Below are 27,938 nucleotides of genomic sequence, written 5' to 3' on the forward strand. Positions count from 1 at the left end.
ATAGTATAAAACTAATTTTTATATAACCATATTTTATTGTATTTAGTAATTATTGTAATTTTATTTTTTGGTTGTTTCATATTTTATAATAGGGTTTAAAATTATATGTTAATGTAATTGTGATTAAAAAATAGCGAAAAATATGTATTCAAATTTTGATTATGTTAAAATAGACCCGTGGTACTTTTTTTTAAGTGTGTTAGATTATTTTATTTTATTTTTGCTAGATTATTGAGGAAGTAAAGTGTAGATTTTAACATAAGAAGAGAGAAGAATGTAATTCAAGCTTCTCTTAAGGGAGGGGAATGAAATGTTTTCTAATATGTTTGGAATAAGAGGGGAGGGGAGTGTATATTTTAACATAACAGGGGAGGGGAATGTAATTCAAGAATCTTTGAGGGGAGAAGAGTGTAATTTACTCTTTTATTTAATTATATTAAGGTGTTCAATCTTAATTAATTTACACTACAAGACTTATAACAAATAAAATTTTTACATCAAATTTCTTTCATCTGGATGTCCTTACATTCATCACTTACATTCATAAAATTTCTTCCATTCCACAACCCCGAACGTGAGAACAAAAACATCTCCCTCATTCAAATTTCTTCTTTATTCTTCCCTATTGATCAATTCTTGTTTCTTTTTCGTTTTCTTCCCATTTTGATTGTTCAATTTTGTCATTCCAAACTGCTGCAGTTTCAAATTATAGTGAGAATTGTCGTTGTTTCTAGAACCGTGTCAGGTATCGTGACTTTTTTTTTATTTAAGTAGCCAACCTAATAAAATCTGCTAACACGCATAGACCTACCCCACTATCAGCCAAAGCCTTTAAGTCCAAACAAAAGAACAAAAGCCTCGTGACATAACCATATCAGCAGCAACCGAAAAAAATGCTAGCAAACTCCCAAAACATCACAGCAGCAACACCTGCTAGCAATCCTTAAAGTATAACATATGACTTGCTCAATTGTTATAATTAACTACCTCACAACCAAGAAAAATCAAATCAAAAAGAAAAATCAACTCACCATATCTGACGTGGTTCTGGAAATAACGATAATTCTCACGATATTTGAAATCAAACGAACGACGACGATTTTCACGAAAATTGAAAAATGCGGCAGTTTAGAACGACAAAATTGAACAATCAAAATGGGAAGAAGAAATTTTATGAATGTAACGGATAAATTTAAGGACATTCAGATGAAAGAAATTTGATGTGAAATTTTAATTGTTCTAAGCCAGTCTTGTCGTGTAAACTAATTAAGATTGAACAACTAAATATAATTAAGGCAAGATTACATTTGGGGTCCTTTATCTTATTTTTTTGTAACAATTTGGTCATTTATCTTTATTTTTTCCCGTTTAGGTCCTTTATCTCTCTTAAAAGCACATATACATCTTTTTTCTCATTTTTAAAAATACATAATTTTATTTCTAAAAATATATTTTTATTAAAAATGAAAAAAAAAATTCAGAAATATGATGAAGATGTTCATCATCTTCATCTTCTTCCTTTGACTCTTCATCATCTTCTTTAAATAAAAAAAATTCTACTAAAATATATCTCCAAATATCATGAATTAATGTTATATTCACCTCAAATATTCTTTTAAACACAAAAATCAAAACCTTAATTTCACAAATGTTGCAAGGCGGATGGTGGAGGCTTAGTCACTGGCGGAAGGGTTAGGTTTTACAAAAGTTAAGATTGTTCCGGAAACAACAAAATTGATGTGCAAAGCTGCTCTAAACTTTGGGTTTATTTTTATGCAGGGTTTGAATATTGAGTTAGAAAATAATAATAATATACGGTGTGACAATTTATATAACTAATTTTTTTTTTTTTGTGATGAAACTAAATCTCTTTTCTATAGAGTTTTGATTTTTGTGTTTAAAAGAAGATTTGAGGTGAACATAACATTAATTCATGATATTTTGAGATATATTTGTGTAGAATTTTTTCTGATTCGATGAAGATGATGAAGATTCAAAGAAAGAAGATGAAGACGATGAACATCTTCATCATATTTCTGGATTTTTTTTCATTTTTAATAAAAATATATTTTAAAAAATAAAATTATGTATTTTTTTAATATAAAAATGAGAAAAATGATGTATATGTGCTTTTATGAGAGATAAAAGACCTTAACGGAAAAAAATAAAGATAAAGGACCAAAGTGTTACAAATAAATAAGATAAAGGACCTATAATGTAATCTTGTCTATAATTAAATAAAAATTAAAAGTATGAAAAGTTACCTAAAATTGATTTTTTTTTTTATAGAAAAAAGTTACTCATTTATTTGACATTTAATGTTGCCAATGTATACTACATTTTGATTGGTTGATATCATGAGGGGGTAAATACCCTCTAAATAAGAGAGGGTAATCTAGAAAAAACCTATTAGTTAGCATTTCTTCACCTTTTTTTCTCTCTCTCTTATTAACCTTTCTAACCTATTCTCTATCATATTAATTAGCATTTCTTCTGGAAAATAGATAACAGAGACAGTTTTCATATTCTTCTCCAGCAAAAAAAAAAAAAAGACGAAATAAACGTTGATTGAAAATGTGACGATGGAGAATCAATCCTTTCTGATTCTTTCTTCTATCAAAAAATAAAACTCTGATAAATCTTGTTGGTGGTGGTGATTTAATCCAATTCAGCGTTAAACATGAAGGTTAATAAATCATGTTGGTGGTGGTTATTCAATTTTATGTGGTGTTAAACATGAAGGATCTCTTAAAAAAACATGAAGGTTCTCCCATAAAGCCCAACATCACTATCCAATTCACAATCGACGCCGATAATACTTCGACATGTCGGAGGAGGAGGCGCAACGTTGAAGATGGTAAAAGTTATTTTGTTAACACGATTAGACTATTCAGTTGTAAACAAGGCAAGTTACGAACAACATCAACCAAAATATGTGGGGAAGTGGTACCTGTGGTGTGGTGGGTGGGTCAATATCTCTGAATTTCTATCACATTCTCCCTGTCTGTCACACACATTTGCTTTACTGCCCTTAAATGAAATTGTTTCGGTGCATTAATTAAGGCTTAAGCTGTGCAACATTGCACAGGTTAGAAAACACTCTCTCTCTCTCTCTCTCTCTCTCTCTATATATATATATATATATATGGGACTACTAAATTACACCCATCCCAAAACCCTAAGGTGTAAGTTAGTAAGCTATACCCATTTGTTTTTTTTTACTAAAAACCCATTATATCATATCTTCTATGAAGAATAACCATCTTCTAAATCAATTTATGTTAATTCAATGTTGTTTAGATTTTTTTTTCCTTCATATTTATGCGCAATATAATATGGAAGTACCGGAGAAACAAGGAATTCAAATTTTGTTTTTAAAAAGTTCTCACACTAAAGTTGAAGGATAAGGAATTATTCTCTTGTGCCAAGATTGACATGCCACTAAACTAAAGAATCAACTTGTAGATATAAGAAATATTCCTTGATTTTGTTCACTGCTTCTGTTTTCCACTTCTTTACGGTGTACAAGAATCTGAAATAGTAGGGTGGACCAAAAAGTGTTTCTGTGTTCTGACCATTGGCTATCAGGAATAAACCAATTTATGAACACATACCAAAAGCATGCTAAAGAAAAGCAACTGTTTTTGGATATTTATGGCATAACCCTCCAGCATATGCCAATGTTTCAGAAGTTTATTCAGTCTTCTTTGCTACTCCCTCCGTCCCAGATTAACAAAATGAATTATATTACGACTGAACCACACTCTTCCCAGCACAAGGTGTACCGAAGAAGAGGCTAAAAAAAGATACAATGTCCAATACAAAATTGAAAACAAGGAAACAAGAAAAGAAACAAGCAATTAACCAATGCAACACACAACAGAGGGTTAAGCCACCCTATGGTAATCAAAAGTAAAATTTTTAGATTTTTCCTTTAGCCACCAGAAAGAGAGAAGCTTAACATTATCTAAGAGTTTAGGCGCCGAACAAGCACACCAAATCAACAAGAGTGGTCGTTTTAATCTTGTAATACCAGTTAAATTCCCAAACTAAAGCAAGTGATCAAATAAGTTGCCAGGAGAAGCTGTGGAAAAACCAAGTTAATGACACACGCCACTCCATCGAGAACGAAACAACAAACAACGCAAAAAAAGATGATCTGCAGATTCCAGTTCACCACACCCATCAACACAATTTTGAGCCTCTTGTGAAAGAATACATCTTCTAAATAAATTATTTTTTGTAGGAAATCTATTGCGTAATAACCGCAAACAAACAGAGACACCATCAAAGGGATGTCTCGACTCCAAATTTCACCCGAAAGAGTTACCCAAAGACGAGGCCCTTTATCAGTAATGTCGCGATACGCTCTAGGCTCTTTTTTTTTGACAAGAAGAAACTTATTGCATTTCATTCATAATAATAGTAGAGATACAAGATGGAATCCTAATATGAATATGGAAACTGGCATGACGCAATGCCACTCTAGCAAAGCTATGAGTAACTTCGTTGGCCTGTCTCCGAATGAACCTAACATCAGAGGTTACTAAATCAGAAGCTAACAGACGTCTACAATCATTAATAACTGCGCTAAAATTAGAGACGCCACTTTTACTACCATAAAGACTGTCTACCACAGTTTTGGAGTCAAGCTCAAAGTCCACAATTCCTAGTTGCAGATCGCGAACCCAATACATTGCTGATCATAAACCCAAAGCCTCACCCAAGTCCACATCAAGGAGCGGAGTCATCCATTCCGTCTTGGTTAAAACAAAGCGACCTTCTTCATCTCGAATGCAAACACCAATACCGACCCGATTCTGAGCTTGAGAGAAGGACGCATCAACATTACATGTAAACCTGTCGGGACTTGGTTTGATCCACTTCGAATCATTCGGGGTGTCAGGATTCTGAGGGATAGGATGTCGAATATCCTGAGCATTCCTCCAGCTAGTAAGAAGAGAACCTGCACGAGCACAAATAGTTTGAGCTGTTTCAGTAATGTTGTTCCATACCTTATTGTTTCGATGCTTCCAAATACTCCAAAGGGTCACACTAAAAATTTGCTTTTGCTGCTGATCCAAGTGTTGTAGGATAGCAAACACATTGGTTGGAAAGCTGACATTAATATCAAAAACAGCCATCAAAGGGCTCCATAAGCCAATACGTTGCCAACAAAGCATACTTTTACTGCACATAAAGAACAAATGAGTGCTATCCTCTCCAAAATCATCACACACTGCACACCTATCAGTACACTGAACTCCTTTAGATTGCAAACGGATTCTCGTGGGCAAGCAATTACAGCAAGCTCGCCAAAGGAAATTCTTAACTTTTGGGGGAAATTTTAAACTCGAGATACAATTCCAGTTACCCGGCACACGATGTTGAACAACTGCCACATCATGATTCAAAATATCCTTATAAGCACTTTTAACTGAATAAGTACCATCCCTTTCAAACTTCCAAACAGGCACATCATGAGTTACCGAAGGAAGCAACTGAGTGTTAAAAATATTTCTAGCAGTAACAGTGTCAAAAAAAAGTATTAATGAGCTCCATATTCCACTGTTTCATGGGAGTAATCAACAAGTCAGAAACAGTGATGGATGACCACTCCAAGTGATGATGAGTTGATGGTAAAATTCGTGCAACATTACTGATCCAAGGGTGATCCCAAACTGGTATGTGTTCACCTGTACCTATACTCCACTGAAAACCACGCCGAATCACATCTTTAGCACTCCAAATACTACGCCAAACATAACTAGGATTATGGCCTATGCTAGCTCCAAAATAGTCACTTCGAGGAAAATATTTAGCTTTGAGTAAACGAGTGATTAGAGACTCTGGAGAAGAAACCAACTTCCAAGCCTGCTTACCAACCATAGCCATATTAAAAGCCTTAAGGCCCTTAACTCCCATACCTCCAAACACCTTTGGAACTGAAAGTCGCTCCCAAGATAGCCAGTGCAATCCTCGAGAGTTTGCTGAATTATGACCCCACCAGAAGGAATTTAACATTTTCTCTATCTCATTTATGAGGGATCCCGAAAGAAGGAAAATACTCATCACATAGGAAGGAATAGATTGCAAAACAGACTTAATGAGAACCTCCCTTCCAGCCTGCGAGAGACATCTACTACTCCAGGAGTTTATTTTATTCCAGATGCGATCCTTAATAAATTTAAAAGTTGCATGTTAGCTACGGCTAATCATAGAAGGTAGTCCAAGATATTTACCTGTACCCAACACTTGACGAACACCGAGAGTAGTAGCAATGAGATTTGATGACATGCTATCATTACGTAATTTTTAGGACTTATTTTGACATTTTGATAGAGTTCTAAGCAACATTAAGTGTCCAGGAGCAGTTAAAAGCAACAAATTTGGAAGAACTGGATTGAAGCCAATCGTACTGCGATTCTCTAATCGCAATGCGATTTCTTGAAGTCAGAGAGCATGTTTTTCAAGAAGCTGGATCGTAATACGATCCAGCCAATCGTGATACGATTTCAAGAAGGGCTTTTAAGGAAATTAGGGTTCAAAGAAGCCATCGTGGTACGATTTGCAAATCGCAATGCGATTATGGGCGATCCAGAAGTTGCCTATTTAAGCCCAACTTACTCTCAAACATAGGATTACGATTTTGGAGAGCTAAAGTGCGAGTTTAACACCCAGAAGGCTGCAGCGGAGAGGATTTCATCATCTCTAACCCAGTTTATGTATGTTTTAATTCTTTCATTGATTATGCTATTTGTAAACTCAATTATGAGTAGCTAAATCTCTTAGAGATTAGGTCGGAGATGAACCTATGTAACCCTAATTGATCATATGTTGCTGTGAAACTCTATTGTTTATTAATGAATTTCTAGTCTTTATTCAATTCAATTGTTCTTAATGCTTTTTATATCCTGATCAAATATAAACATGATTTTGTGAGATCGAATGACTACTGACCAAAGCTTTCGACTTTGACCTAATTGAATTGTTCTAATAGACATGGTTAGTCTAGGAATAGATAATCGTTTGTTAGTGATATTAGGTTAACGTTTATAAAACCTTCAAGGATTATTAGACCACCTAAGGAATTAGGGGTTGTAGTTTAAGAAGAGGGTCCTAACTCAAGGGATTGATTAGGGCTAATTTGTTAACTATCGTGAAACTAGAAAATCATTAGTAATAATAGGTGCAGTAACCAATTAGGGGAAACATAGAGGATTCGAAGACCTGATCTCATCTCTCTCCATATTTTCTTAATCAAATCTTATTCTTTTAATTGATTTCTTAAAAATCAAACCAAATCTACTGCCTAGTGGCAAAACAAAATAAACTTTTATACATCCTATTTTTTTTATAACGCAATTGAATTATTGAAGTTAAAAACAGTCCTCGTGGGATCGATATTTTTACTACTTCGATAGTATTTGGTGCACTTGCCAGAGATCTATCAAGTTTTTGGCGCCGTTGCCGGGGACTGTTGATTTATTTCAACAAGGCAATTACGTTATAATTTAGGATTTCTGCAATTTAACTTTCTGTTTTTAATTTTATTTTTCTGTTTTAGTATTTATTTGATTACTTTGCATTGTGCAGTGCTACTAAGGTATTTTGCTGTTTATGCAAGGTAAAGTGAGCGCCGACGATCTCGAATTCAATCCAGAAATTGAAAGGACTGCTAGAGCACTCCGGAAAGCTGTCCGGTTGCAAAGGTTAGCCCATTCCGTTCCATCGGGTGTTCGAGAACAAATACCGGAGTCACTCTCAACTGAATCTGAAACATCTGCTTCTCCTAAATCTGTTATCATGGGAGAACCTGCACCAAGACCTAAGCTAGGAGACTACGGGTTAGCCACTCATCGCGGTCAACTGACCCACACTTTTCAACCAGCTAACCCCGTAGCTTTCGACATCAAGACAACTGTCCTCAATGGTTTGAGGGATAAGCAATTCGATGGGACTGAAGCTATGAGTCCTCATGAACACTTGAGCCGCTTTGCTGAAACTTGTGAGTTTTGTGTTCAACCAGCCACCGTGACTGAAGCACAAAAGAAGCTAAGGCTGTTTCCTTTCACTTTGACGGGAAGAGCGAAAGATTGGTTGCTAACAATACCAAACGGGACTGTCCAAACATGGGAAGAGTTAGAGCTGAAGTTCTTGGAGAAATATTTCCCTATGTCTAAGTATTGGGACAAGAAGATGGAGATCTCTAACTTAAAGCAAGGAGAAGGTGAATCATTGTATGATGCTTGGGAGCGATTTAACTTACTTCTTAAGAGATGCCCGAATCATGAGTTCACCGAGAAGCAATACCTCCAAATCTTCACTGAGGGGGTAACACCAAACACTAGAATGTTCTTAGATGCTTCCGCGGGAGGTAGTCTCAAGAGAAAAACTGATCATGAAGTCCAAGCTTTAATTGAGAACATGGCTGGAAATGAGTATCGGGCTGAAGCTAAGAAGAAAGAAAGAGGAGTGTTTGGGGTGAGTGAACAAACTGCTATCCTTGCTAACCAAGCAGCTATGAACAAACAAATTGAAGCTCTAACTAAGGAGTTTCAAGGCTTCACCTTGGCTCATAAGCAACAACAAGTGGCTGCAATCAAGTGTGACTTATGTGGTGAAGAACATCCCAACGGTGAATGTGTTCCAGAAGGATCAAGTGAAGAAGCTAACTTCATGGGAGGTTATCAAAGGCAGAATCAATACTACAATTCAGGCATCAATAAGCATCCAAATCTAAGCTACTCAAACAACAATGCTTTGAACTCTCAGATGCTCACTCCTCCTCAACAACAACAAAGGAAGCCATCAGCTCTTGAGGAAACTATGATGAACTTCATGAAGATGACTCAAGGCAACTTTGAAGAGATGAAAAAGAGTCAAGAAGCTGAAAGAAAGAACAATGAAGCTTCTAGGAAGATGCTTGAAACTCAACTGGGGCAATTAGCTAAGCAATTGGCTGAACAAAGTAAAGGCGGATTCTCAGGTAACACTAAAGACAACCCTAAGAATGAGTCGTGTAATGCTATTGAATTGAGGAGCAAAAAGGTTTTGACACCTTTAGTTCCAAAAGCTCCAAAGAAGGTTGATGATGTAGTTGAGGTGGAGGAGAATGATGTAGTTGAAAAAAATGATGAGGGTGTAGTTGAAAAAGAAAATGATCATGGAGAATTTGAAAACGAAAGGAAGAAAAAAATAGAGGGAGAAAAAAGTGAGAAGTTAATTGATGAAGATTCAATCTTGAGGAAGTCGAAGAGTCAAATTCTGAAAGATGGAGATAAACCACAAGTTATTCCATCATATGTGAAGCTTCCATACCCTCACCTTTCAAAGAAGAAAGAAAAGGATGAAGGTCAATTCAAGAAGTTCATGCAACTTTTCTCACAACTTCAGGTGAATGTTCCTTTTGGTGAAGCTCTTGATCAAATGCCGTTGTATGCTAAGTTCATGAAAGACTTGTTAACCAAACGAAGGAAGCCTAAGGATGATGAGAACATAGCACTTTCTGATAATTGTAGTGCTATTCTTCAAAAGAAGCTGCCACCTAAGTTGAAGGATCCTGGAGCTTTCACTATCCCTTGTTCAATTGGACCGGTAGACATTGGAAGAGCTTTATGTGACTTGGGAGCAAGTATCAATCTGATGCCTCTTTCAATGATGAAGAAGCTTAAGTGTGGGGAACCAAAACCAACAAGAATGACCATTACTTTAGCTGATCGGTCAATCTCTTATCCTTTCGGTATACTTGAAGATGTGCTAGTCAAGGTTAATGACTTGGTATTTCCGGCAGATTTTGTGATCTTAGATATGGCTGAAGATGAGGATATGCCACTCATTCTAGGAAGACCTTTCCTTGCAACTGGCCGTGCTTTGATTGACATTGAGAAAGGAGAGCTAATGTTGAGATTCCATAAGGAGCAAGTAGTGTTTAATATATTTGAGGCCATGAAGCACAAAGATGAAAATCCCAAGTGTTACCGGATTGACATTGTTGAAGAAATAGTTAAAGATGACTCTTGTGAACATCAACCAACACACCCTCTTGAACGTGCAATTGTGAATTCTATAGCAAAAGGTGGAGATGATGAAGATCTTGAAGTAAGTAATTATGTGAAGCAACTAGAAGCAAGCAAGCAAGAGTTGGGTCCGGTAAAAATAGAAGAATTAATGGGTAAGCACTCTATGGATGCTCCTATTTTGAGTGGAGAAGGAGAGAAAAATCCAGAATTAAAAGAACTCCCTTCTCACTTGAAGTATGTTTTTCTCACTAAGGATGCCTCTAAACCAGTAATCATTAGCAATACCTTGACACCTTTGGAAGAAGAAAAATTAATGAGGGTGTTAAGAGACAATCAAGGAGCTTTGGTGTGGAACATTTCTGATTTGAAGGGTATTAGTCCAGCTTATTGCATGCATAAAATACACATGGAGGCTGAATACAAACTGGTGGTTCAACCTCAAAGGAGACTTAACCCAACAATGAAGGAAGTGGTGAAGAAAGAGGTGCTGAAGTTACTAGATGCAGGTATGATCTACCCTATCTCAGATAGCTCATGGGTAAGTCCAGTTCATGTGGTACCCAAGAAAGGAGGAATGACGGTGGTAGCAAATGAAAAAAATGAATTGATACCTACCCGCACTGTCACTGGTTGGAGAATGTGTATAGACTACCGGAGGTTGAATACGGCAACAAGAAAGGACCACTTTCCATTACCATTCATGGATCAAATGATTGAGAGATTGGCTGGCCAAGCCTTTTATTGCTTCTTGGGATGGGTATTCAGGGTATAATCAAATTGCAGTGGCTCCGGAGGATCAAGAAAAGACTGCCTTCACTTGTCCATTTGGAGTGTTTGCTTATCGAAGGATGCCCTTTGGGCTGTGTAATGCGCCGGCAACCTTTCAAAGGTGCATGCTTTCCATCTTCTCTGATATGATAGAGAAGAACATTGAGGTATTTATGGACGACTTTTCTGTTTTTGGTAAGTCTTTTGATCAATGCTTGTTCCATTTAAATGATGTACTTAAAAGATGCACCGAAACTAACCTTGTTTTGAATTGGGAAAAATGTCATTTTATGGTAACTGAAGGTATAGTTTTGGGGCATAAAATAAGTGCTAAAGGCATTGAGGTAGACCAAGCCAAGATAGAGGTTATAGAGAAACTTCCTCCACCCATCAATGTTAAAGGAGTGAGGAGTTTCTTGGGGCATGCCGGTTTCTATCGGCGGTTCATAAAAGACTTTTCTAAAATTTCCAAACCCCTCTATAACCTCTTGGTCAAAGAAAATGAGTTTAATTTTGATTCTGAATGTCTAAATGCTTTTTCTTTGATTAAAAACAAGTTGGTGACTGCACCAATAATCATTGCACCCGATTGTGATTTACCTTTTGAACTTATGTGTGATGCAAGTGATTATGCTGTTGGTGCAGTCCTAGGCCAACACAAGAACAAATTTTTTCATGCAATTTACTATGCAAGCAAGGTTTTAAATGAAAATCAAGTTAACTATTTCACAACTGAAAAGGAATTGCTTGCGGTAATCTTTGCATTGGAAAAATTTCGTTCTTATCTAATAGGCTCCAAAGTCATTGTTTTTACAGATCATGCAGCTCTCAAATATCTCTTAACTAAAGGGGATTCAAAGCCTCGACTGTTGAGGTGGATCCTATTATTGCAAGAATTTGATCTTGAAATTCGTGACAAGAAGGGAGTCGAGAACGTGGTAGCTGACCACCTCTCAAGGCTGGAGAATGATGAGGTGACAAAGAAGGAGAAGGCCATCAAGGCCGAGTTCCCCGATGAACAGCTGTTTGCTATTGGAGAAAGACCTTGGTTTGCTGACATGGCAAACTTTAAGGCCGGCAACATAGTTCCTGATGATCTGACCTACCCTCAGAGGAAAAAGTTCTTCAAAGATGCAAACCACTACTTGTGGGATGACCCGTATCTGTTTAAGGTAGGTATTGACGGTTTGATTAGATGTTGTGTTGTAGGTAAGGAAGCACATAGTATCATATGGCACTGCCATAGCTCAGCTTATGGAGGCCACCACAGTGGAGAAAGAACAGCTGCAAAAATTTTGCAAAGTGGATTCTGGTGGCCCACCCTTTTCAAAGATTGCCACGACTTTGCAACAAGATGTGACAGATGCCAAAGGACATGTAACATATCAAAGAGGAATGAAATGCCCCTAAAAGGAATCATTGAAGTTGAACCATTTGATTGTTGGGGTATTGATTTTATGGGACCATTCCCTTCCTCTTACTCTTATCTCCATATTCTAGTCTGTGTTGATTATGTCACAAAGTGGGTTGAAGCGATACCATGTGTTGCTAATGATGCCAAAACGGTTGTCAACTTCCTTCAAAAGAATATTTTCACTAGGTTTGGAACCCCTAGAGTATTGATAAGTGATGGGGGAAGCATTTTTGCAATAATTTTCTTGAAAATGTGCTCAAAAAGTATAACATTAAGCACAAAGTTGCAACTCCCTATCACCCACAAACTAGTGGTCAAGCAGAGGTTTCAAACCGACAGCTGAAACAGATTCTGGATAAGACGGTTGCGTCAAATAGGAAAGATTGGTCTAGGAAATTAGATGACGCACTGTGGGCATATAGGACAGCCTTTAAGACCCATCTTGGGTTCTCACCCTATCAGTTAGTCTATGGGAAGGCATGTCATCTTCCAGTCGAGCTAGAACATAAAGCTTATTGGGCCATTAAGGCCTTAAATTTTGATCAAGTAGCCGCTGGTAAGAAAAGAATTTTGAAACTTAATGAACTTGAGGAGATGAGGCTTAGAGCGTATGAAAATGCGCTCATCTATAAAGCCAGGACAAAAAGGTATCATGACAAAAACTTAGTGTCTAGGGATATTAACTGTGGACAACTAGTTTTGTTGTATAATTCCAGGTTGAAGCTGTTTCCTGGGAAGCTCAAGTCAAAATGGTCTGGACCATTCTTGGTCAAAAGTGTGTCACCATATGGAGCTGTTGAACTAGTGACACCTGAAGGAGATCGAAGTTTCAAAGTAAATGGACAAAGAGTTAAACCATACCTAGGTGGCGACCTACCAAAAGGAAGGGTGGCACTCATTCTGAAGGACCTCGGAGGATCCTTAGCAGTCAAGCTAGTGACGATAAAGAAGCGCTGAGTGGGAGGCAACCCACTAGATTTACTTTGTTTTCAATTTATTTTCTTTTTAATGTCAAAGTCCATATAACTTATTTCCCTATTGTAATTGCTCCTGCACTTGTTTATTATTGACGAATTTGTTTGTTATGTGACCTATTCCAGTTTAGTAACAGTTTGATGAAACGGTATTCCAAAAGTTCTAAAGGAGGGGTGACTTGATTCAAAGGCGAAGTGTACGGCGTTGCTAGGTAGTCACATACTCCCAGAAATCTCAGCCATAAGGTTCATTGCCAAATTTGTTTTTCAATTTACTTATATTTAGATTAGTTTTTCATGCAACTACATTTCTAGAACTTGCATTGTTTCTCTATTATTGATTGGTCTTTGTCATATACACACTGAGGCAAAAGTGCTTGGTCCTATGAGCCTTTTTGAAGCCTACCCTGATTTTAATTGTTATATATTATCCATTTCTTAGTCAATTTGAGCCAGTAGGATTAGAACTTTTTGTTCGGTGACAAACTACATTACAAGCCTAAAGACCTTTAGGACTTGTCCCTTAATGTATTTTCTGAGTTAATGCATTGCAGGATGTTGCTAAAGATTAAGTTTGGGGTTGCTATTGGAATTTGCAACCAATTAAGTTTGGGGTAGGGGTACTAGAGAATAAGAGAACAAAAATGAAAGAAAAAGAAATTGTCATGCAAAATACACACAAAAATGGTGTATGAAAAAAAAAATATATATATATATATATATATGATGAAAATGAAATGATGAAAAGAAAGGGACAAAACACATTGAAAATCCGAGTAACTTCAAACTCGATTGTCCCTACTGTTGAAAATATTCTCTAGTACCTTTACATTGATTGTTGTTTCATAAGGTGAATGAATGATGGATTGAATTTTGTGCTTAACTTTCGTAGGAATGCCTAACTCAAATTTTGTGTAGCCTACTTATCCAAATATATCCCACCTTTCACCTAAGCCCCGTTATAACCCTGAAGACCTCAAAAGTGTGTAATGATATTGACTTTGATTGATATTTAGAAACTTTTCAAGCGTATGGTAATATGTAGACCTGCATGTCGACTGGTAGAACCCTATTTCAAATTGATGCGAGGAGTTGTGAATTGGTGGATGCGAACAAGTCAGACTAGCTCATCTTTAGCTAGAAGGAGAATGAACTTTTGGGTACTATCGTTTTGTCAGGTAACTGTTATTTTACTGTCGTTTGTCACTGTTGCAAGCAAATTCCTTGAGGACAAGGAATGGTTTAAGTTTGGGGTTGTGATGACATGCTGTCATTACGTAATTTTTAGGACTTATTTTGACATTTTGATAGAGTTCTAAGCAACATTAAGTGTCCATGAGCAGTTAAAAGCAACAAATTTGGAAGAACTGGATTGAAGCCAATCGTACTGCGATTCTCTAATCGCAATGCGATTTCTTGAAGTCAGAGAGCATGTTTTTCAAGAAGTTGGATCGTAATACGATTTCAAGAAGGGCTTTTAAGGAAATTAGGGTTCAAAGAAGCCATCATGGTACGATTTGCAAATCGCAATGCGATTATGGGCGATCCAGAAGTTGCCTATTTAAGCCCAACTTACTCTCAAACATAGGATTACGATTTTGGAGAGCTAAAGTGCGATTTTAACACCCAGAAGGCTGCAGCGGAGAGGATTTCATCATCTCTAACCCAGTTTATGTATGTTTTAATTCTTTCATTGATTATGCTATTTGTAAACTCAATTATGAGTAGCTAAATCTCTTAGAGATTAGGTCGGAGATGAACCTATGTAACCCTAATTGATCATATGTTGCTGTGAAACTCTATTGTTTATTAATGAATTTCTAGTCTTTATTCAATTCAATTGTTCTTAATGCTTTTTATATCCTGATCAAATATAAACATGATTTTGTGAGATCGAATGACTACTGACCATAGCTTTCGACTTTGACCTAATTGAATTGTTCTAATAGACATGGTTAGTCTAGGAATAGATAATCGTTTGTTAGTGATATTAGGTTAACGTTCATAAAACCTTCAAGGATTATTAGACCACCTAAGGAATTAGGGGCTGTAGTTTAAGAAGAGGGTCCTAACTCAAGGGATTGATTAGGGCTAATTTGTTAACTATCGTGAAACTAGAAAATCATTAGTAATAATAGGTGCAGTAACCAATTAGGGGAAACATAGAGGATTCGAAGACCTGATCTCATCTCTCTCCATATTTTCTTAATCAAATCTTATTCTTTTAATTGATTTCTTAAAAATCAAACCAAATCTACTGCCTAGTGGCAAAACAAAATAAACTTTTATACATCCTATTTTTTTTATAACGCAATTGAATTATTGAAGTTAAAAACAGTCCTCGTGGGATCGATATTTTTACTACTTCGATAGTATTTGGTGCACTTGCCAGAGATCTATCAAGATTCTTTAAATCATCTGGAGTATTGCGACTACAAAATAATTCAGACTTCTGGAGATTAATGGCTTGCCCCGAAGCTTCTTCATAAGTAGTCAAAATATTTTTCATACAAATAGCCTCACTTTCACAAGCTCTAAAGAAAAGAAAACAATCGTCTGCAAAGAGAAGGTGAGAAATAACAGGTGCATTTGTGCATATCGAAGTACCTCTAATATTATTGCAACGTTCAGCTTCACGAATAAGGGAGGAGAGTCCTTCCGCACAAATGATGAATAAATAAGGTGAGAGGGGATCCCCTTGACGGAGGCCGCGTCCTGGCACAATAGGACCCACTGATGCTCCATTAACCAAGACCGAGTAATCAACCGTCTCAACACAAAGCATAATCCAACTAACCCATCGAGATGAAAAACCCATTTGAATCATGATTTCTCGTAGGTAATCCCAATCTAATCTATCATATGCTTTACTAATGTCCAACTTAAGTGCAACATCTCCACTCTTTCCCTTTGCCTTAGCCTTCATATAGTGAACAATTTCAATAGCCACCATAGCATTGTCTAAGATAGATTGACCTGGGACAAAAGTTGACTGATTAATAGAGATACATTTATCAAGCACCTGTTTGAGCCTGTTAGCAAGCACTTTGGCTACTATTTTATACACAACATTACAGAGAGCAATAGGCCGCCAATCCTTCATTGAAGTCTGAGAATCACCTTTTGGAATAAGAGTAATATTAGTAGAATTGACATGTGGTGGGAAAGCGCCACTTGCTAGCCAATGACAACATGCCTGATAAACATCATGACCACAAGTGTCCCAAAAATGTTGATAGAAACCTGGGTTAAAACCATCTGGACCTGGACATTTATCTGCTTGCATGGAGAAAGCTGCATGTTTGAACTCCTCTAAAGTGAAATGCGCAGTCAACATATCATTATCATCTCCGGTGATTGAAGTTGGAACCAAATTAATGACGCTTGCACGCGAGCTTGGTGATTTTTGAAAGAGATGCATGAAATAATCACGTGCAATGTGCTTCAGACCATCTTCAGACTGACATTTAAAACCATTCTCATCTTCGAGATGCTCAATTCTATTAAACTTTCTTCTGGTGCTTGCTGGCACATGGAAAAACTTCGTATTAAGGTCCCCATCACGATACCAAAATGTCTTAGCACGTTGTTTCCAAAACATATCATCTTTGATCAACAATTTATCCAACCTCTGTCTTAACATGTTGAAATAATTCACATTAGAAGCATCCACATGTGAACGGATAGCTTCAAGCTTACGTTGAGTCTTGCGAATCTCTTGCTTGGTGTTTTGGTTAGTATTCATGCTCCATTTAGATAGATCCACATCACATTGATTGAGTTTATTCACAAGAGGACGATCACCGTAACCTTGCCATCTTTGAGAAACAAAAGGCCCAAACTCGGGTTCAACAAGCCACGCATTCTCAAAACGAAAGCGACGTTGACCGGAACTAGGCGTAGGCTGCGGAGCACAATCCAACAAAAGAGGGTAATGATCAGAGGATGTGGTAGTAAGACACTCAAGTTTTGCGTTCTGAAATTTATCAAGCCAACTATCATTAGCCATAGCTCTATCCAATTTCTCCTCCACAGCGCGAACAGTTCCAAGACTTTTGAACCAAGTGAAAGCATAACCATCCATATGAATATCTGCAAGTCCTGCATCCAAAACAGCTTGTCGGAAGCCTTGAATAAGCCATGGTTGACGGTCTGACCTTCCCTTTTTTTCGTTTGCACCTAAGATATCATTAAAATCTCCAATAATACACCAAGGAAGTTGAGAAAGATTGGATAATTGTCTAAGTAAATTCCAGGACTCTCTTCGTCTACCACCTTCCGGCATACTCTCTCCATCTACCTCTCAAAGAATCATTAACCTCCATATCAATATGATTTTGGGAGAAATTCGTGATAGTACAATGAAAATTCTTATTCCATAAACAAGCCAAACCTCCTCCCCTACCAATACGGTCGACAGAGAAACAGTAATCAAAAGCCAACATATATTTCAAATCTTCAATTTTGTTAGACGTTGTCATTGTTTCAGATAGGATTATTGCATCCGGCTTATAGGTTCGAATTAGGAACTTTAAATTAGGAATTGTGCTCGGGCTACCTAAACCCCGACAGTTCCAACTAATGACACTCATATCTCTTGACACCAACCTGTAGAAACAAGTCTGGAACCGAACAAAGTGATGGCAGAAAAAACTTACTTTTCAAACATACAATAATCCAAAGCCAATCCCTTAGATAAAGGTGAATGAAAGAATCAAAACAACACCTAATTGAAAGACACCATAGAAAACTCTCGTACTATAAGTGCTAATTGTTAATTAAGCAAAAAGAGCTCAAATAATGGGGAAGTGTGACACGTGAACAAGAACAAAAGCAACAAGTGGACAAACAATCAAAAACAAAAACAGTGGGTGGAGAAGAAGATTACAGCATGGTTCAAGAATGAGCAGATTAACAAGTACGGTGACAACACGGTGGCGAGATAACGATGGAAGCACAACGGCGAGAAGGTTGAGAGGACCACACCAGCTAGCAAAAACGGCAAAGAGTAACGATGTCGCAACGTGTGAAAAGGGAATCGAAAGCGGCGCGCGATTACAGCCCAATCAAAAGCAAACAGGTGAGGAAACAAAACAAACGTGAAAGGAACAAGATTGAAAAAGCTTCAATTCAGTGGACATGAACGGTGCTGCTGTGAGATCAACCATAATACATGGGGAAGCAAACAAACTCCATACGATGAGGAACAGAAACACAAAACGATCAAGATTGAAAAGTTTCAAACCGATCGACAACAAACTCTCACAAGGGTGGCGGAACCCTAGGAGAGACCAATACAGTAAATGCCACTTGATTAAATTATACGCTCCAGGCTCTGTATACCCTTCCTCAAGATCTATAATCCAAAGCCAGCGATCTCGAGTATCCACCTACAAAAACAAATTACGAAAAGAATCCATACACTCCACGAACAGCTCCTCTCCCACACCAGCAACCTCCGCCGCCACTTTCACACCTCACCATTCTCCCCCATCCTAACTGAAAAATCTCTACCACTGACAACCCCTTAGTCTTAGCCAAGTCATAAAAACGCTGAAACCTAACAAAGAGCGCTAAATCCCCTAACCACCTATCAGTCCAGAAAAAGAATCAACTCCATTCCTGACCTTTCCCCTTAAGGTATCCTCAAATCACCCACCCATCTTCAAACCAGCACTATGACGAATGTGATCCACCTCCTTCCTCCAAACAGAGCCATTCCTACCCCCCTCCACACCATATCTCGCCTCCAACACCTTAAACCACAAACCATCCCTCTCATTCACCTTTCCCCAACACCACCTACCTAACAAAGCAAGATTAATCTCCCTGATCCTCTTGACCCCCAAACCCCCGTACTCCTAAATTATAAGCAATGTTTTTTTCTATGACATTTTGATTTTGATTAAAATTACATTATATAGATGTTTGTTTATTCTACTACTATATTAAAATCAATGTCCTAAAATGCATTATTATATGCAGGGGTCGGGGTTCGAACCCCGGACACCCCACTTATTCACCTTATAAGGTGAATTCTAGCCAGTAGGCTACTGACTAAAAAATAAATAAAAATCAATGTCCTACAAGTTTACAAATGTGTTCTTTATAAAATCAAAATTTTACAAAGAACACCGTTTATAATTTACAAATGTTTCCCTAAATTTTTATTTACAAATATTAGCACGATAAAAATAGTAGCGGAAAGTACGGTCTTTTTGCCCCTTACAGTTGTATGGTGTGGAACATCATCCAAGACTTTTTCTCCCACTTCCTTAAAAGTCTCAACTTCCTCATAAACTATCTCCTTATTTAACGTGCCATTCTTCCAAGCTTCCCGTAACTATATGCAACCACATCACTCACGAAAAATGTAGTTTAGGCATATAAAAGTTCATCAGTTCATCCCATCAAAACTTGTTTCATTATTAACGGAAATGTTCTCTTTTTCCACTTTCCCTAGTGCTTATAATTTGAGAAGAGATGAGTTTCCTTCAGCTAATCAAGTTTCTTTTTCTCTCTATTTTTTTTATTACCTATTGTTCTGATCTAGCATTTTCTTTATTTTCATGTATGAATATTCCCAAATGATCTAACACATTGATTTGGTCTTTTGATATTCTGTTTCTCATTAAAATCAAACCATATATATTATAACAATGACATGTTTGAACATTCTTCTTTGAAAAGAGTTAGATCATGTTCATTTAAGATTGTTTTATCAAAAACATAATTTTTTTTTTTCAAAAAGTAGTTGTGAGATTTTAATCTCTATTTGATTTGGTTCTCATTATGTTAAAAAACTACATAAGAGTTTGATTAGCACTTAACTGATTTTCTTATATATTTATTTTTATTCATGTTTCCTCATCTTGTAGAAATCCAAGCACATGTTACATTGCACCAATAATGAGATCTACCACAGTCACTTTAAGTAGCTTATGTTGTTAGCACATCCTTCAGCGTTGATGAATCAAATCTGATCAGGAGCTTGATGAGATCATAGAGGATAGTGATTACATACAAGATATGACAGTGGAAATTACAAGTATGTTTTAAGCAATTTTTCTGACATTTTCTAATTTCACAACCAATTCTTTATGGAGATTTAACAAGTTACTTATATATAAATGTAAAAAATACTGTGATATAAATTTCATTTTTGAATCATGCTATAATCATTTGAAAATTAATAATTATTTAATTAATTATTATTGTTTAAACTTTTTTCTTTTTATGTGTGTAATGAAATAGAATGTTTAAATCCTTGTGTCCACCCAATTTTAATTTTTTTTTACCGTTTTACTAACATCAACAGGGGCTTACAGTTTTTGCAACTTTTATTTATTCAAACTTTTTAACTTTTCTGTAGCACAGTTCAAATTTTGACAAGGATTTAAATACTGAATACAAAGAACATGAATAAATATACATGAATAAATATTAATATTTACCATTATGCTTTTATTTTGAAATATACATGAATAAATAAAAGAAAAAGTTAAAAAGTTTATTTTGAATAAATATACATGAATAAATATTAATATTTACCATTATGCTTTTAAAAAGAAAACATGGATGATTAATATTTACCATTATGCTTTTATTTTGAAATATACATGAATAAATAAAAGTTAAAAAGTTTGAATAATTACAGTTCAACTTTTTAACTTTTCTGTAGCTTACAGTTCAAATTTAAATATACATGAAAGGATTTTTTCTTTTATAAAACTTTCCCTGGCTTTATTTAGTTCTTTTTTGTTCTGCTTGTTATGAGGTTGCTGTATTGAAATATTATTTGAACTTGATAGTAAAACTCCTAATTTTTCTGCTTCAGTTTACTGATTCTCCTTTCCTAGTGGCCACTATGGTCACTCAGGATTAAATATTTAAATCACTTAACAAAATCTTTATTTTCCGACAAACATATTGGTATGGAATTTGTATGACATAACATGGATGATTAATATCTACCATTCTGCTTATATGCATGAATGAACTTTAATCAATGCTTAATTTTTTTCTTTCTCCCATGATTGGAAATATCAAGGCTTGATTTTTGTATTTGTTGTTCGTGATGTAAATCTAAGCTCAATGATAACACGCACCCCACTGATCACCCAAAGAAAGAGCTTGCTGAAAAGCTTGCTAGAGAGATTGGTAAAGCCAAATATTCAAAATCCAGAGTTGCGATGCTGGAAGAAATTAAAAAAGGTATGACATTTATTCGGCTTATGGAATAAATGTCATAACTTTTTTAATTCTTCCAGCATCTCTTCTTTGAATTTTGAATATTCAGCTTCGCATATCTCAATATCATGCTTTTTAACAAGCACTTTCTCTGGGAGATCAGTGAGGTGCGCGTTATCCTTGAGCTCAGATCTACACCATGAACACAAAATATAATATAAAATCCAAACATTAACATCAAATGGAAATATTGGTAGATATTTTCCTTAATAATAAGCATAAAACCAAGCCTTTATATTTCAATTATGGGAGAAAGAAAAAAATTTAAGCATTGATTAATGTTCATTCATGTATATTTCAAAATAAAACATTAATGGTAAATATTAATCATCCATGTTTTTTTTTTGAACAGCCAAACTTTATTAAACAAGCCAACACAACCTTCTCAAGGAGAGAAAGAGTGGTGCAATTAGAACAAAACACCAGGCCCTGTATCCTGGATACAGCAGGGAAAGAAAACAAGAAAAGAAAACTCCCAAGAAGCAGGAGAACCCAAACCGCAAAACAGGAAGCAACAACACCTAACAAAGAAAACGCCTACATGAAGGAATAGATGTACCGCCGATTCACAATGAAGGAAATCATCAATCCCCATAAGCCTTCTTTTGTCAAGATTAACCTTAGTCGGAATCCTATCTAGTAATAAGGTCCACGAAAAAGCCACCACCTTAGCCGGCGCAAAAAATAACCTCCTCCACTTGACTTCACACTCCATCCAAAGGCCTCAAATTTTGGAGCAATAAATAACACGTTTTAACGGAGAAAATTCCCTCCTTATCCGGTCTCCAATACCACCTATCCACTCCCTCCCTATGGACCACCCCATCCGAGCGTCCTATAAGCAAAAGGAGGCTCTCCTTCTCCCATTCAAACAACTTTCTCCGCCAAATTAAACTCCATCTCTCCCCCTCTACTTCCCTATTGAACACCTCCACGATCTTAACCTCTTGAGTAACCGCAAGAGAGAAAAGGCGAGGGAAGGCTTCCCAAAATGGTTCACAAGACAGCCAAGTATCCTTCCAAAAAAGCGTATTCCTACCACCCCCCCACCTTACTAGTGACCTTCCTACCAAACCACCTCACCCCACCAACCTCCTCCAGCGCCATTAAATCTTTCCACCACCTCGAAGCATACCCCGGCCAAGCCTCCCCTACCACCATGCTATATTCGGCCCATACTTATCTTGAAGCACCTCCTTCCATAATAATGGTTGATCTTCAAGAAGACGCCATCTCCACTTAGCTAAGAGATTAATATTAACCAACTTAATATCTCTCACACCAATCCCCCTTTTTCCCCTAGGTTAACAAACCTTCGTCCAATTAACCCAACAAATTTTCTTTCTCCCCCCCCCCCCAATAAATCATCCATGTTATGTCATACAAATTCCATAGCAATCTGTTGTCGAAAGATAAAGATTTTGATATGTAATTTAAATATGTAATCCTGAGTTTAACTTTAATTACTTGTTCCAACAAAAGACCGGTAAGATAGTGACCATAGTGGCTACTAGGATAGGAAAACCAGTAAACTAAAGCAGAAAAATTAGGAGTTTTACTTTTGTTTAAACGTATCAAGTTCAAATAATATTTCAATAAAACAACCTCATAACAAACAGAACAAAAAAGAACTAAATAAAGCCGGGGGAAATTTTATATTTTGTATTCAAATAAGTCTAGAGGAAAAAGAAAAATGACCATGTAATTGTAAATCATGATTAGGATTCAAATCTCTTCACTAATTGAGAGAGTTGCTTTAGAAATACGATTTTTAAATCTTTTAATGTCATAATTTTATATGGATATATGAACAGCAACACATGAATCAATTAAGACTTTGTTTGCGAGTTTTGAGGGGAAGGAAAGGAAAGGCTAAGGAAGGGAAGAGAAGGAAAGGAGGGAAGGTAGAAAGGAGGGAAAACCTTCCCCTTGTTTGGGAGTTAAAAAACCAACAATGAAAGGAAATGGAGGGCTTATGTTATAATTTTACTACTTTACCCTTTTTTCTCTTAAAAACAATACATTGTGTTATACTTTGTAATTTATCTTGAAATTTATCCAAAACAACTTATCTCATAAAAAATAAATTATTACGACTATTTTTAAAAAACAGCTTATTTATAAAAAAAAAAAACTTATTACGATCTCTTTTTTAGAAAACACCTTATTCAAAACACCTTATTTTTACAAAACAACTTATTACGATAACTTTTTCAAAAAACAACTTATTCAAAACAACTTATTTATACAAAACAACTTATTACGATCTCTTTTCAAAAAACAACTTATTCAAAACAGCTTATTTATGCAAAACAACTTATTAACGACCTCTTTTTCAAAAACAACTTATTCAAAACAACTTATTTATGCAAAACAGCTTATTACAATCTCTTTTTTAAAAACAAATTATTCAAAACAGCTAATTTATACAAAACAGCTTAATACGATCTCTTTTTCAAAAACAACTTATTCAAAACAGCTTATTTATACAAAACAACTTATTACCACGTCTTTTTCAAAAACAGCTTATTCAAAACAACTTATTTATGCAAAACAGCTTATTACAACCTCTTTTCAAAAAACAACTTATTCAAAACAGCTTATTACAACCTCTTTTTCAAAAACAACTTAATCAAAACAACTTATTTATCCAAAACAGCTTATTACAATCTCTTTTTTAAAAACAACTTATTCAAAACAACTTATTTATACAAAACAGCTTAATACGATCTCTTTTTCAAAAACAACTTATCGAAAACAGCTTATTTATACAAAACAACTTATTACGACCTCTTTTTTTAAAAACAACTAATTCAAAACAACTTATTTATACAAACAACTTATTATGACCTCTTTTCAAAAAACAGCTTATTCAAAACAGCTTATTTATGCAAAACAGCTTATTACGATCTCTTTTTCAAAAACAACTTATTCAAAACAGCTTATTTATACAAAATAACTTATTACCAAGTCTTTTTCAAAATCAGCTTATTCAAAATAGCTTATTGATCCAAAACAGCTTATTACGACCTCTTTTTTAAAAACAGTTTATTGAAAACAGCTTATCCATCCAAAACAGCTTATTACAATCTCTTTATCAAAAAACAGCTTATTGAAAACAGCGTATTCATCCAATAAGCTGCACTGCATAAATAAGCAGTTTTGAATAAGCTGTTTTTTGAAAAGAGATCGTAATACGTTGTTTTGGATAAATAAGCTGTTTTGAATAATATTTTTAAAAAAGAGATCGTAATAAGCTGTTTTGGATAAATAAGTTGTTTTTGAAAAAGAGGTCGTAATAAGTTGTTTTGCATAAATAAGTTGTTTTCGATCAGTTGTTTTTGAAAAAGAGATTGTATTAAGTTGTTTTGTATAAATAAGTTGTTTTGAATAAGTTGTTTTTTTGAAAAGAGATTATAATAAGTTGTTTTGTATAAATAAACTATTTTGAATAAGTTGTTTTTGAAAAAGAGATCGTATTAAGCTGTTTTGTATAAACAAGTTGTTTTGAATAAGTTGTTTTTTGAAAAGAGATCTTAATAAGCTGTTTTGGATAAATAAGCTGTTTTGAATAATATTTTTAAAAAAGAGATCGTAATAAGCTGTTTTGGATAAATAAGTTGTTTTGAATAAGTTGTTTTTGAAAAAGAGGTCGTAATAAGTTGTTTTGCATAAATAAGCTGTTTTCGATAAGTTGTTTTTGAAAAAGAGATCGTATTAAGCTATTTTGTATAAATAAGCTATTTTGAATAAGTTGTTTTTTTGAAAAGAGATTGTAATAAGTTGTTTTGTATAAATAAGCTGTTTTGAATAAGTTGTTTTTGAAAAAGAGATCGTATTAACCTGTTTAGTATAAATAAGCTATTTTGAATAAGTTGTTTTTGAAAAAGATATTGTAATAAACTGTTTTGGATGAATAAGCTGTTTTCAATAAGCTATTTTTGAAAAAGAGGTCGTAATAAGCTGTTTTCAATGAATAAGGTGTTTTGAATAAGCTGATTTTGAAAAAAAGGTCGTTAAAAGCTGATTTGCATAAATAAGCTGTTTGATTAAGCTGCTTTTTGAAAAGAGGTTGTAATAAGCTGTTTTGGATAAATAGTTGTTTTGAATAAGTTGTTTTTGAAAAAGACGTGATAATAAGTTGTTTTGAATAAGCTGCTTTTTGAAAAGAGGTCGCAATAAGCTGTTTTGGATAAATAAGTTGTTTTGAATAAGCTGATTTTGAAATAGACGTGGTAATAAGTTGTTTTTTTATAAATAAGTTGTTTTGAATAAGTTGTTTTTGAAAATGAGATCGTAATAAGCTATTTTGCATAAATAAACTGTTTTGAATAAGCTGTTTTTTAAAAAGAGATTGTAATAAGCTGTTTTGGATAAATAAGCTGTTTTGAATAAGTTGTTTTTGAAAAATAGATTGTAATTAGTTTTTTTTGGATGAATAAGCTGTTTTCAATAAGTTGTTTTTGAAAAAAGGTCGTAATAAGCTGTTTATGATGAATAAACTGTTTTGAATAAGCTGATTTTGAAAAAGAGGTCGTTAAAAGCTGGTTTGCATAAATAAGCTGTTTTTTGAAAAGAGGTTGTAATAAGCTGTTTTGGATAAATAAGTTGTTTTGAAAAGAGATCGTAATAATTAGGTTATATCTAAAATTGTCATTAAGATTTGAGTTGTTTTGTCACCTCTGATATGATTCATACAAGAAACACATATTTTACTCTTGAGAATTTGTATTTATAAGGTGGATAAATCCTTCACTACAAGAAAAGTGCCAAGCAAATGCCAAGCAAACCACATAATAAAATGGAAGTCATGGTAGTCCTTGTCCACCGCATCATGATCAACAACCTCAATCATCAACTGTTAAGCGCTACTCACAGTGTATTGATCAGAAGAATAAAATCTCCAAATCCACATATCCTCCTTATGACCCTGTAAAACAACCAATGATAAAAGATCGACACACGCAATCACAAACTCCTCCTCCTAAGCAAACAACCTACGTCTCCATCTCCAAGCTTCCCCAAACTCCCCCTAACCTAGATAGAACATGTCAGTAATCGAAGCTAATTTATTCTCTGCTAGGTCAAACAATATGTGAAACCTAGTTGACAACAGATTTCCACCTAACCAACTGTGCTTCCAAATAAGAGTGGAAGACCCATCACCTACAACCCTAACTATGTTGTTAACCAGCCACCCTCCATCCTTTTTGGTCACTCAATATTTATCCGAACGATTTTAGTCTATCGTTTTAAAAAAAGACGAATCATGTACGACCCTATAATAAATGAGATTGTTTTACATGTACTGATGGTGTAAAAACTATACAATTTGTCCTTTAAAGTAATTTAAGGTAACACATATGTAATTTTTTCCGATTTAATCTTTTATATTAAAAATTGATAACATTATTATCATTTTTATCAAAATAAAAATCAAAAACTCATAAACAAACCCAAACTTTCATCATACAAAATTAAAACCAGATTTAAATTAAAAGACGAATCATATATTTTTGTCTTAATTTTATTTCGCGTAATCCATAATATGCACTCGTAAGAAAAAGTTTAGTTGAACCAACGACACTAGATAATGATGAAACTGGATCAAATTCACCAAACAAATATTATTCAAAAAATATTACCCAAATAATAATGAAACTGTATTAACCGTTTTTAGCAGCTGAAAAATAATCTACCATTAGATTCGGACCATTGATTCCACTTTCTCCTTTGCCAAAACAAGCCAGTCCCCCTCTAACTCCATACGATTCCTTTCCAATTTCTCACCATCAAAGTGGATATGTTGCTGTCTCTGTTGCCTTCAACCCACAGGAATACTTCGATGTCTCCGTTTCCTATAACTTATGTTTATTACTGTTTTTTATCACTTAATATCATTTGCATATGTTTTCCTAATTCTTTGAACTATACATATAATTGTTGTTAATATCTAGACATTGTCATCCAACATAATTATAATGCAGTACCAAGTCCATTCTAATGATTTGTATGTTGTGTACTACAATCAGTTATAATTAAAACCTATCTTCAGAAGAGTTGTGTGTTTCTAGCATTCCTCTCATAAGGTCCTTTGAACTAAATATTCTATATGAACACAGCTGGTAACAAACAATGCAAAGCTGCACCAGCATGAACAGGATCAACAAAACCTGATGAGAAGCGAAGACTGGAAACATCTACATCAAGAGCAAGAATACAAAATGATATAATGAGAAATAATTCAGCACATCAATATCTCCACTAGGGGTGGGCAAAAAAACGAAAAACTGAACTGAACTGAACCAAAAAAAAAATGAACAATTACTAACAGTTCAAAACAACTCAGTTCGATTCGAAACAGTTCAGTTCAGTTCGGAACAGTTCGGTAACTAAAAGTCAATTTCTTATTGATATACAACTCAGCAAACCTAAGTAGAATAAAGAACATGCAGGTATGATCAACATGTAAATTACCAATTGAATAACAATTTCAGGCAGTGACCACAA

At 35.1% G+C, this 27,938-nt stretch overlaps 2 long non-coding RNA genes across 2 annotated transcripts; one reads left to right on the plus strand and one right to left on the minus strand.

Moving 5' to 3' along the window:
• Nucleotides 1-393: 393 nt before the first annotated feature.
• LOC146916520 (uncharacterized) lies at nucleotides 394-2,413 on the minus strand. The gene is made up of 2 exons (XR_015015101.1): nucleotides 1,032-2,413; nucleotides 394-930 (listed from the first exon to the last, which is right to left on the minus strand). It is a non-coding gene; the product is annotated as an uncharacterized LOC146916520 (long non-coding RNA).
• LOC146916521 (uncharacterized) lies at nucleotides 2,414-27,938 on the plus strand. Its single transcript, XR_015015100.1, has 3 exons — nucleotides 2,414-3,088; nucleotides 20,057-20,226; nucleotides 27,551-27,938. It is a non-coding gene; the product is annotated as an uncharacterized LOC146916521 (long non-coding RNA).

The sequence above is a fragment of the Medicago sativa genome, chromosome 6 (genome assembly GCF_051527215.1).
Source record: "Medicago sativa cultivar Bolivia chromosome 6, Bolivia_mono, whole genome shotgun sequence".
In the NCBI taxonomy this organism is placed as follows: domain Eukaryota; kingdom Viridiplantae; phylum Streptophyta; class Magnoliopsida; order Fabales; family Fabaceae; genus Medicago; species Medicago sativa.